A 12,799-nucleotide genomic window follows, 5' to 3' on the forward strand; every position below is an offset into this window, starting at 1 on the left:
TCACATTCCAGGATGTCTGCCTCTAGATGATAATCACACCATCGTGATTATCTGGGTCATGAAGATATTTTTTGTACAGTTCTTCTGTGTATTCTTGCCACCTCTTCTTAATACCTTCTGCTTCTGTTAGGTCCATACCATTTCTGTCCTTTATCAAGCTCATCTTTGCATGAAATGTTCCTTTGGTATCTCTGATTTTCTTGAAGAGATCTCTAGTCTTTCCCATTCTGTTGTTTTCCTCTATTTCTTTGCATTGATCGCTGAAGAAGGCTTTCTTATCTCTTCTTGCTATTCTGTGAAACTCTGCATTCAGATGTTTATCTTTTCTTTTCTCCTTTGCCTTTCGCTTCTCTTCTTTTCACAGCTATTTGTAAGGCTTCCCCAGACAGCCATTTTGCTTTTTTGCATTTCTTTTCTATGGGAATGGTCTTGATCCCTGTCTCCTGTACAATGTCACGAACCTCATTCCATAGTTCATCAGGCACTCTATCCATCAGATCCAGACCCTTAAGTCTATTTCTCACTTCCACTGTATAATCATAAGGGATTTGATTTAGGTCATACCTGAATGGTCTAGTGGTTTTCCCTACTTTCTTCAATTTAAGTCAGAATTTGGCAATAAGGAGTTCATGGTCTGAGCCACAGTCAGCTCCTGGTCTTGTTTTTGCTGACTGTATAGAGTCTGCCACAAATCTTTCTGAATTTCCACCTTTCTTGGTGATAGAATTGGGAGAGTATTCCCATTTAAGGCATGAATCATGCCTTAGTCCATATCAGATGCACTTCTGCATGATTTTGGGGAGGAGGAAGGGAAGCAATCCACACTAATTTCCAATGTTTCCAGAAGGCTAGTGTTGCATCTAAAAATGAAATATACATCTAAGTTCGGGTCTCATGTTTTCTTGAACACTTATTCAGACTGGTAGGGGAAACATTTTCATTAATTTTGCCAAAAGATGGTGGGATGCTATGAACTAATATTTGTTTATTAATCAATTATTCTTTTCACATAAAGTTATTAGATTTATATTACATATAATATATTTATATTTATTTTAATTTTTTTACATTCCTAGGACATTATAACAGGAATGTTATATTCTACTGTAAATAATATGTATAGCAACAATGATTAATAAACTTTTTATAAGTCCTTCACTTACTGATGGTCTAATACTTTCCTTTTGTTATTAATATTACTTTTCACAAAGTAATTTAAATTGCATCCTTCAAAATAGAATATCTATGAGAATGAAAACACAAGTCATACTGAGAGAAACATTTGCAAGACATATCTGATAAAGGACAGCCACCAAAATAGACAAAGAACACTTAAATTTCAGTAAGGAAACAACAATCCATTAAAAAAAGGGGCCACTGACACCTCACCAAAGAAAATACACAGATAGCAAATAAGCATATGAAGAGATGCTTCACATAAATGCAAATTTAAAGAACAATGAAACACCACTACACACCACATACAATCGAAAACACTAACAACACAAAGCGGTGGCCAGGACACTAACAATACCAAATGTTGGCAACAGGAACTCTCATTTACGGCTGATGGAAATACAAAATATCACAGCTGTTTCAAAGACAGTTTACTTTGGTGGTTTCAAAACTAAACATACGCTTCCCACGAAATTCAGCAATCTCACTTCCTAGTCTTTACCTAAAAAACTTGAAAACTTATGTCCACACAAAAACCTGAACATGGGTATTTATGGTAAACGTAATCACAATTGCCAAAATTTGGAGACAACCAAGATGGTCCTTCAGTGGTGAATGGATAAATAAACTGACATATCCAGGCAATGGCATATTATTCAGCACAGAAAAAGAAATCAGCTATCAAGCTATGAAAAGACATGGAGTAAACTTAAATGCATATTACCAAGGGAAAGAAATCAATCTAAAAAGGCTATATATTGTGTTTCCAACACTGCTGCAATCTAGAAAAGGTAAAACCAAGGAGACAATAAAACTGTCAGTGGTTGCCGAGGATTAGAGGTGAGGGTGAGATGAACTGACATAGCTTAGAAAGAGGCTGGATAGTTCTACACTGGTAGATACATGTCATTACACATTTGTCTAAACCCACAGAATGTACAATACCAAGAGTGAATCCTAATGTAAGCTGCAGACTTTGGGTGATCATGAAGTATCAATGTAGGTTTAACAATTTTAACAAATGTACCACTGTGGTGGGCGATGTTAATATTGGGGGACCTTATGCAAGTTTACGGAGAAGGATATACGGGAAGTCTCTGGACCTTCTGCTCAGTTTTGTTGTGAACTTCTTAAGTAATAAAGTTGATTAAAAAAATAGAACATCTACCATTGTACAGGTGTAGGATAAAATGTTCCCAAAACATAAACTAGAACATAATATCCTGAACTTTATAAAACCAACTTTATTTAATTAGAGGTAATTCCTCCTTCTCATATTTTGATGTGATTTAATAATATCAAACACATAATTATAAACATGCTTCTTTTCAATCATTAAATAAATTACTAACTTCATCTCTAACATCTGTGAAGTATCCAACTCTGTCCACATTTTAAGACATTTTAGGATGTTCTAGAAAACTGAAATTCAGCATGATTATACTTTGTTCACAAAGGATTTATAATTTCCAATTTTGTCTTTCTTTTTTAAATCTCAGTTTAACAAATTTAAGCTATAAAAATGAGATTTATCTAAAAATTACAAGAATAAGTAACAAAAATTTCAAGTCTTAGAATGGCTCTTTTGGCAAAATTATGAGAAATTGAGAAAAAGAAAGATTTTAAAGATGAGGAAACAAAATTTTTTGCAAAGTGGGTGGTTTCTAATTCCTGGGTTTCAACAAAATTGAGGGAGGATCTAATCAACTTATCAGTGATAGACCATTAAAAATAATATTTGATTATATATTTGCATATAACTTGAAGGATTTCCAAGACCTGATTGATATTATAAAATAAAACTCCTTTTACCTCTATCTAGTTATTTATGTAAACATGGGTTCTCTGCTCTGACAGCTAAAAAAACTAAAAGGAGGAACAGAATTGATGCCAAGCCTGTCTCAGGCCTGACATTCTGAAAATGTCATACATGAGTATTTACCTGTGGTTACATGAACTAATAGAGAAATGCCTCACCAATATCATTATGTGATAACTTTCAAATAACTTTAATTAACATTTAGGAGACATACAGGTATAGGAAGTTAAAACAAATTAAGAAATGTTTATTGAGGTATACTTGACATATAACATTATTATTAGTTTCAGGTGTACAACATAATGATTTGGTATCTGTATATATTGTAAAATAATCACCACATAAGTCTTGTTAACACATGTGATTTTTATTGCAGAGTAATATGATAGGGTAATCAATAAAAAATTTTTAAAGTAATGATGTTACATTAAGATAAAGTTATATGGAAGAAATGGAAAGGAAATATAAGTTGAAGGTAAGAGGAAATGATGTACAGTATTTGACTACTAAAGAGAACTTACTCATGTATTTTGGTGTACATCAAAGCATTATGATATTTAGATCTGAATGGATAATTGAAAAGCTATCTATGTAGAGCTGGGTTGTAGTTCGCTGAATCTTGGTCTATACCTAAGGAAGTGATAGAGAAAATGTAAACAATGCAGATGAAACTTACAAATATGTCCTGTCTGTAGACATTACATTGTGAATAGCAAAAAAGGAGAAAACAACAACAAAAAACCCCAAATGAACTATTCTTAACAATATTCAAAAACTGCCATCCAATTCAGTAAAGATGTCACACATGCCACACAATTGATGAATGAATGAAATGCCAACATGTCTTCACTGCTTCACTTCCATCTCACTTGTTAACATTAACAAAATATATTCTTCAACATCCACATTGAAACTACACTTGCTGAGCCAGTTGTTAAATATTTATCAGCAGCATGCTCTATACTGAACTTAAATATGTGGTTCTTTAGTTCATCTCCTTTTGTTTGTAAAACAAATTTAGTCTTGAGGTAACTTCTGCCACCAGCCTATCCATTTTCCTCTTGTTACTGTGCCCCAAGGATTTAGGTCTTACCTTTCAGGATAAGTCCCTCAAATCTGAGAAACACACTTGGTAGTTTGCTCTGAAACCTGCAGGCACAAATCCTCTGCTTATCTCTGCATGCTCTCCTGCTTGAGCTCCACAGCTTTTTTGTTTCATCCAGACCAAAGAACCTCTGCCTTTTAATCAAGATACTTATATTTAAAGTAATTATTAATGTATTAGGGTTTACAACCACAATCTATTTGTTTTCTATTTGTCTCATCTATTCTCTTTCACTCTTCTTTCTTGCATTTTTAAAAAAAGTTTACTCATAGTTTTTATAATTTCATTTCCTTTTTGATAAGCTGATTAATTATACATTATTTTACTATTCTTTTCATGGTTAAAGATTATAACATGCATCTTGATTTGCTAGAATCTAACAAATTTGTATTTTTACCAGTGCCAAGACTACGGAACACTTTATTTATGGTTTCAATATCACAGTAATGCTAGCCTCATAGAGGCTGAACCAAAATATCATGTAACATTTAATAATTGCAAATATATTTATTATAATTTACAGATTAGTTAAGTTATATATACAAGATAATTTTATAAAGTCCCAACAAAAACTGGTTACATTTAAATCATTAGATCTGAAGAAGTCAATTTAAAAGTCTTCTAGTCCCCTAACTTCACCTTCCCTAAATTATTAAAAAAATCAAATCTGATAGTTTTGATTTCAAGTTAAAAATGATGAGATGGTGTTATCACATTTCAATACTCAGAAAAGGAAAATTTACTTGTCTGCACAAAGCCTTTCATGTGTTACATTATATATAAAGCACCATTCCAAGATTTTAAGTGTGTAAAATGTTTAATTAAAACTTCCAAGGATTTTGTTTCTAAGACTGAAGGTTTAACTTTGTTCTAACAACTAGGATCTGGACAAAACTGATAAGAATTATATTTCCCTTGTCCAGCTTTAAAATGGTCCCTTTGGTCCTTTCTCATTAATGTCTGATCACTTCTTTTAAAGGAGGGTAGTAAATGGAAGAATTCTTCAAGCTTTTACGTATTTGGTAGTGAGGTTGGAATCTCAAAGGAACAATTCTCCAAAATCCAGCAAATGTAAAGTGTTAATCGCTCAGTCATGTCTGACTCTTTGCGACCCCATGGACTGTAGCCAGCCAGGCTCATCTATCTGGCCATGGAATTCTCCAGGCAGGATACTGGAGTGGGTTGCCATTCCCTTCTCCAGTCAGAACTGGTAAAATTTCTTTTATTAAATGTTTGGTTAAGTTTCCCAGTAAAGCAATCTAGTCCTGGAGCTTTCTTTGTAGGAAGATTTTAAATCATAATTTAATGTCTTTAACAGATAAAGCATAATTCAATTTATCTATTTCTTCTTGAGTGAGCTTTGGTAGTTTGTGCTTTTCAAGGAATTTGTCTATTTCATCTGTTGTTGAACTGATGGGTATAAAGCTATTTTTTACTCGTATTGCTTTTAATATGATTAGGCTCTATAGTTACATTCCTGCTGTCATTCCTGATAATGGTTAACTTATGTTTTATTGTTGTTTTTGTTTTTCTGATCAGTCTGGGTAGAAGGTTATCCTTTTCTCTCTCAAAGAGTCAATTTCTGGTTTCATTGACTTCTTTATTTTTCTGTTTTCTAATTCATTGATTTTTGCTCTTGTGTACTACTTTCTTTCTTCTGCTTGTTTCCATTTGCTCTTCTGTTTTTTAATTTACAAAGGGTTGAAGCTGAAATCATTGACAAGACTTGAAGGGCAAGGATTCCAAAAAGAATGGTGGTATATTCTGTAAAAATTTCCTTTCGCTGAATTTGCTGATCTTAGATGGCTTATGTACCACAGGGCAAGGACCAAAGGAAAGAGTGTTACCTAGGACCCTGGGAAGTCAATCAGATCCTTTGGCAATCCCTCAGACTGGGTGGCAGAAATTGTAGAGATCTGTGCCCACCAATGAGGAAGGGCCCTCATATTCTGCCCAGACTTCCACTCTAGGTGTATGGCTCAGTAGGAAATAGAGCAGTAGGCACAAAAGACTGAAACCTACCTTCAAATGAGCTCATCCCAGATTGGCTTAACACGATCTGTCTCTACTCTTACTGACTGCTAAATGGCAGGTTAGTCTTCTCTGATACATTAGCCAGGGCCTCAATTTATATATACAGTTTTCCTTTCTCATGTCTGGCATTCAATCAAAGAATTACCAGACATGCCATATGTCAGTTCAAATGTGCTATACACAATGTTTGCGGTCTTGGCTGACGTTTAAAAGTGAAAGTCTCTTAGTTGTGTCTGACTCTTTGCAACCCCATGGACTATACATGGAATTCTCCAGGCAGGAATACTGCAGTGGGTAGCCTTTCCCTTCTCCAGGGGATCTTCCCAACCTAGGGACTGAACCTAGGTCTCCCTTATTGCAGGCAGATTCTATACCAGCTGAGCCACAGGGAAGCCCAAGAATACTGGAGTGGAGAGCCTATCCCTTCTCCAGTGGGTCTTCCTGACCCAGGAATCAAACTAAGGTCTCCTGCATTGCAGTCGGATTCTTTATCAACTGAGCTATCAGGGAAGCCAATTTAAGAAATTGGTTGACATTTAAGAAATGAAAAATAGAACTACTATGTGGCCCAGAAATTTTAGTTCTGAGTATTTATCTGAAAGAAATGAAAACAATAACTCAAAAAGATTTATGTACCACCATGTTCATTGTCAGTATTATTTGAATAGAAATAACTGAAGTGTCCATTGATGGATGAATGGATAAAGATACTGTGGTATGTTCATATGTCTATGGAATATTATTGAAAATCTTGCCATTTGCCACAATATGGTTGAAATTAGAGGGCATTATGCTAAGCAGACAGAGAAAGACAAATATTGTATGATATCACTTGCATACGGAATCTAAAAACAAAAACAAAAAAGAAGCTCATAAAAGAAAGTAACTGTCCTATTAGACCCCAGAAAGGTTATCTTCATGAAGAAAATAGATTTTATTAAAAGGTAGTATGGTGAAGAAAATGAATGTTTTAAAGTTATGGTGAGGGACTTCCCTGGCAGTCCAGGGGTTAAGGTTTTGCTTTCCAATGGAAGGGGTGTGGGCTCGATCCCTGGTTAGTGAGCTAAGACTCCACAGGCTTCTTGGCCAAAAATCTGAACAAAAAAAAAACAACAGAAGTGATATTAACAAATTCAACAGAAAACTTTAGAAATGATCCACACCGAAAAGAATCTTAAAAAAATAAAGTTATAGTGAATGTACATATTGTATATGCTTCCCAGCTGGCTCAGTGGTAAAGAATCTGCCTGAGAATGCAGGAGACGCAGGTTTGATCCCTGGGTTGGGAAGATCCCCTGGAGGAGGAAATGGCAACCCTACTCTGGCATTCTTACCAGGAAAATCTCATGGATAGAAGAACCTGGCACACTACAGTCCACAGGGCTGCAAGAGTCAGACATGACTTAGCGACTAAGCACACACACTGGATATACCATAAGTAATCTTTATATAATATATATATTGAAAAGAAAAAAAGAAAAGTAATTGAAAGCTTTGGGGGGTGCTGTACAAGAAATGTAGAGCAAAAAAAATACAAGGATACTTTTCTTAGAGTATCAAAAAGACAACTTGTTTGACATGATACTTGGAACATTTTCCTCTGTGAGTTAGTGGTATAGGATTATGCGTCTTTCTCTGAGGCTCCAATAACACTGTTTTACTCCATGGCTCACAATATTTATACAGTCCATAATAATTTAACCAATTTCTATTTTTTCCATTTTTAGAGTAGCTTACAGACAAAAAAAAGTACAGACACTTAATTACAGTTACAGAGAAGAATATAAATGCCATGAATCATAGTGTAGTAAAAATAATGGAATACTAGCAGATGTTGCTTGGCAACAGAGAGAATAGAGAAAAGAAAAACAGAGAAAAAAGGAAAAAGAATTGTAGATATGTTTATTTTCTTAGTTACAAAGTAACGAATCAAAATATATATAGTCTAAAGTTGATGGACAAGAAATAGAGGTTTAAATATGTTTGAAAAATAAAAAGAACTTAATAATAAAATAATCAATCTCTCATTTTAAGATGGAACAATAAAGAAGTCTCTGACTGTGTTACAAGCTCAATGTGTGTGTCCCCCGCCTCCAAATTCATGTTGAAGCCCTACTTCCCAATGACCTTTGGGAGGTCATTAATGTTAGAAGAGGTCGTATGAGCGAAGCCCTCATGGATGCAATTACTCTTGTAAGAGTCATGAGAGCACTTGCCTCCTATCTCTTTGTACCATGTGAGGACGTAAGAAGACGGCAGTTTGCAATCCAGAAAAAGGTCCTCGCTAGAACCCAATCATGCTGGCACCCTGATCTCAAAAAAAATTCCAGCCCCTAGAACTGTGAGATATAAGTTTCTGTTGTTTATAAGCCATCCAATGTATGCTGTTTCTTATAGAAGCTGGAGTTGACTAAGACTGAACCTGCTTTCTGAAACCAATCTGAAACAATAAGAATAAAAATGGAATAAACACTCCATTTAGGAAGAAATCAGGCAGTACTTTTGCCCTAAACTTTAATATTTATAAAGAGGAGCTGCTGCCAAGTACGTGAAAATGTGACCAGAGAAAGAATCCCAAAAGACAATACCCATGGTTGCAGAGCTCAGGTAGAGTCAACAGTTTTCCAAGGCAAAAATCAAGTTCCTTGTTTGGGGAAAAAAAAGGCTGAGGTTTGCAAAATGGCTCTAGAATTCTCCATGATCTGTTTTGAAATCATACAGGCATGACATTCTGCAAAAAAATTTTTTGAGGTAACAGAGAAGCCAAGGTTAATGAGTGACCCTGAAGCTAGCAAGTCTAGTCATTAAAATTTTGTGAAGTCTGAATATACACTCGCGCTCACAATCACGTCCATTAAACCCTGTATGTGCTTTGAGTTGGGACAAGGTTTTGTTGGTCCAGAGGTTGTTCAGAGCCTCTTACATCTCTCTCACATTTTTCTTCTCTATATAACTGGTCCAGAAAGGAAAAATGAGAACAAAAAAAAGGAACCAGGAAAGGTTTCATGACTCTCTGAAAATACTTTAAAATACTGATATACACTTCAAATGGTAAGTCATATTGTATGTGAATTGCATTTCAATAAAACTTTCGAAGAAGGAACCAGGAGACAAAATCATTATAAGAAAAAGGCAAAGGAGAAAAGAAAAATTCAGCATTCATCAGATAAAAATTTATTGTGGAATACTTGAAAATTGTGACCCAAAACTTCTTTCAGATTCAAATTATTCTATGAAAAAGTGGACTACATGAATCAAAAATCCAAAGCACTGATTAAAGAACTGAAGAAAGAAATGATAAAGTTGACCTGAGTGAACCTAGGAAAGATATAGAGAAGTAATGACATAGAGAAATGGAAATTGCAGGAAGGAAGAATACTTGTTGTTGAAAACAAGCTAAAGAAATGGAGGACAGGCTCAAGAAAACAGCAAAAGAAAAGGGAAAAAAAAATTTAAGGAATTACAGGAAAAAATACATTTAAGACAGATTGGATGTTCAGTTATGCATTCAGAAGACAGAACAATCAAGCACTCAAAAAATATTCAAAGTATAATTCAAGAAAATTATTCTGAAATAAAGGATTTGAATCTGTACCTTTAAACAAGCACATCATTTTCCAGGAAGAACCAACACTAGAACTAGAACACATCCTAATAAAGTTACTCAACTTCAAAGACAGGATCTTTCAGACAGAAAATCAAATCACCTCAAGGGGAAGAGATAGAAATCAAGCTGTTTCATACTTCTTTAAAGCAACATTCAACATTGTAGCAATTTACTGCCTCAGTATTCTCAGGAATCCTATGACCTATGAATTTTAGTTCCAGCCAAAGTATAGTTTAGGCATAAAGATAACCTGCAGATGATTTCAAACATATAAATCCTCAAAGAGCATAATTCCTATGAATCTTTCTTAAAAAAAAACTATGCCAAAAATTGTTTGTCAATTGAAAGACAAATGAAAAAAGTAAATAATTAAGCACTCAATTTAATGAGTTAGAAAAAAGAACAACACAGTAATCTTAACAACAACAAAAAGGAGATATTAGTAAAGGTAAAAGCAAGAATTAAAGACTAGAAAACTATAGAACAAATAAACAAATCTCGAGAAAGTTCCTCAAGAAAAAACAAAATGGTAAAAAATTTAGCAAAGCTAGTCAAACAATATAAATTAAAAAAGAAGCACATATATAGATATGAAAAATGAGTATAGAAAAATAAGCATAGATACTTAAATTTTAAAAATTATAAGAATATATTGTTCAGCTTCATGCAGATACCACAAATAGGGAAATATGAACTATTAAAACTGACCCCAATAAAGGAAGAAAGTTACAGATAGGTCAATTTTTAGAGAATTTTATAAGTGAATTCTATCAAATCTTTATGGAACATGTAATTTTAATATTATTTAATGGTTCCAGAGTATTACAAGGAAAGTTTCAAAAATCGCTAAGTTGTGTCTGACCAACTCTTTGTGATTCCATGGACTGCAGCATGCCAGGCTTCCCTGTCTTTCTCCATCTCCCAGAGTTTGCTCAAATTTATGTCCATTGAGTTGGTGATGCTATCTAACCATCTTATCCTGTGCTGCCCTTTCCTCCGTTTGTCTTCAGTCTTTCCCAGCATTAGGGAATTTTCTAGTGAGTCATCTCTTTGAATCAGATGGCCAAGTATTGCAGCTTCAGCATCAATCTTTCCAGTGACTATTCAGGGTTGATTTCCTTTATGATTTCTTTTACAAATTCCTTTACGATTTCCTTGCAATCAAAGAGACTCTCAACAGTCTTCTCCAGCACCACAATTCAGAAGCATCAATTCTGTGGTGCTCAGCCCTCTTTATGGTCCAACTCTCACATCCATACATGACTATTGGAAAAACCATAGCTTTGACTAGAAAGACCTTCATCATCAAAGTGATGTCTCTGTTTTTGAATATGCTGTCTAGGTTTGTCAAAGCTTTTCTTCCAAGGAGCAAGTGTCTTTTAATTTCATGGCTGCAGTCACTGTTCGCAGTGATTTTTGAGCCCAGGAAAATAAAATCTGCCACGTCTTTTACTTTCCCCGCTTCTATCTGCCAAGAAGTGATGGAACCAGATACCATGATCTTTGTTTTCTTAATGTTGAGTTTTAACCCAGCTTTTTCATTCTCCTCTTTCACCCTCATCAAGAGGCTCTTTAGTTCCTTGCTTCACTTTCTACCATTAGAGTGGTATCATCTGCATATCTGAGGTTGTTGACATTTCTCCTGGCAGTCTTGATTCTGGTCTGTGTTTCATCCAGCCCAGCATTTCTCATGATGTACCCTGCATATAAGTTAAATGAACAGGGTGACAACATACAGCCTTGTCTTACTCCTTTCCCAATTTAGAACCAATCAGTTGTTCCACGTCTGGTTCTAACTGTTACTTCTTGTCCTGCATACAGGTTTCTCAGGAGACAGATAAGGTGGTATTCCCATTTCTTTAAGAATTTTCCACAGTTTGTTGTGACCCACACAGTCAAAGGCTTTAGAGTAGTCGATGAAGTAGATGTTTTTCTGGAATTCCCTTGCTTTCTCTATGATCCAGTGAATGTTGGCAATTTGATCTTTAGTTCCTGTCTTTTCTAAACCCAGCTTGTACATCTGGAAGTTCTCGATTCACATACTGCTGAAGTCTATCTTGAGGGATCTGGAGCATAACCTTACTAGCATGTGAAATGAGCACAACTGTGCGGTAGTTTGAACATTCTTTGGCATGGTCCTTTTTTGGGACTGGAGTGAAAACACCTTTTTCAGTCCTGTGGCCACTGCTGAGAGTTCCAAATTTGCTGACATATTGAGTGCAGCACTTTAACAGCATCATCTTTTAGGATTTGAAACAGCTCAACTGGAATTCCATCATCTCCACTAGATTTGTAGTAATAGAATCTAGTAGCACATAAATCAAATATACGTCATAATTAAGGAACACTCATACCAAAAATGCAAAGATGGATCAATATGAATGAATATATTAAGCAATACAGCTTAAACATGTATCAAAAGAGAAATACTATGTGAACATTCTTGCAGATGCTGAAAAGGTTATCTAATAACATTTCAATATCCCTTTCAATAAAAAAAATCTTATTAAAAGTAGTAATAGATGAATAGTTTGTTAACATGAAAAAATACACATATCATTAGAAATGCCAAAAACTATACAGTGAAACACTGAGTTGTAGTAAAATCAGAAACAAAACAAGAATGCATACTATGACCAGTATTATTTAACTTTGGCCAATACTAGCCAATGTCATTAGAGAAAAAGAGGGAAAATTACAAGGAAAAGGAAAGGGAAGGGAAGGAAAAGGAATAAAACACTATTCTTTGCAGGTGAGATAATATTATGGCAGAAAATCAACTTTAAAAATCATTACAAGATTTAGACAATTTAGTAAGGTAGCTGAGAGCAAAATTAAAACACGATCAATAATTTACCAATATATGAATAATCACCTAGAAAGTATTCAATTTACAAAAACAAGAACTACAAGAGAATACCTAGGAATAAATCTAAGAAATGTACAAGATTCACATGAAGAGAAAACGCCAGGGTCATGCACCTGTCAATGTTGCTTTAGCAGTGCGGTCAAGATGCCTAGTGGAAGTTGAAGCCGCACTTCCTGCGTGGCCCCCTCC

This window comes from Bison bison, unplaced genomic scaffold, assembly GCF_000754665.1.
Source record: "Bison bison bison isolate TAMUID 2011002044 unplaced genomic scaffold, Bison_UMD1.0 scf7180017864101, whole genome shotgun sequence".
Taxonomy (NCBI): domain Eukaryota; kingdom Metazoa; phylum Chordata; class Mammalia; order Artiodactyla; family Bovidae; genus Bison; species Bison bison.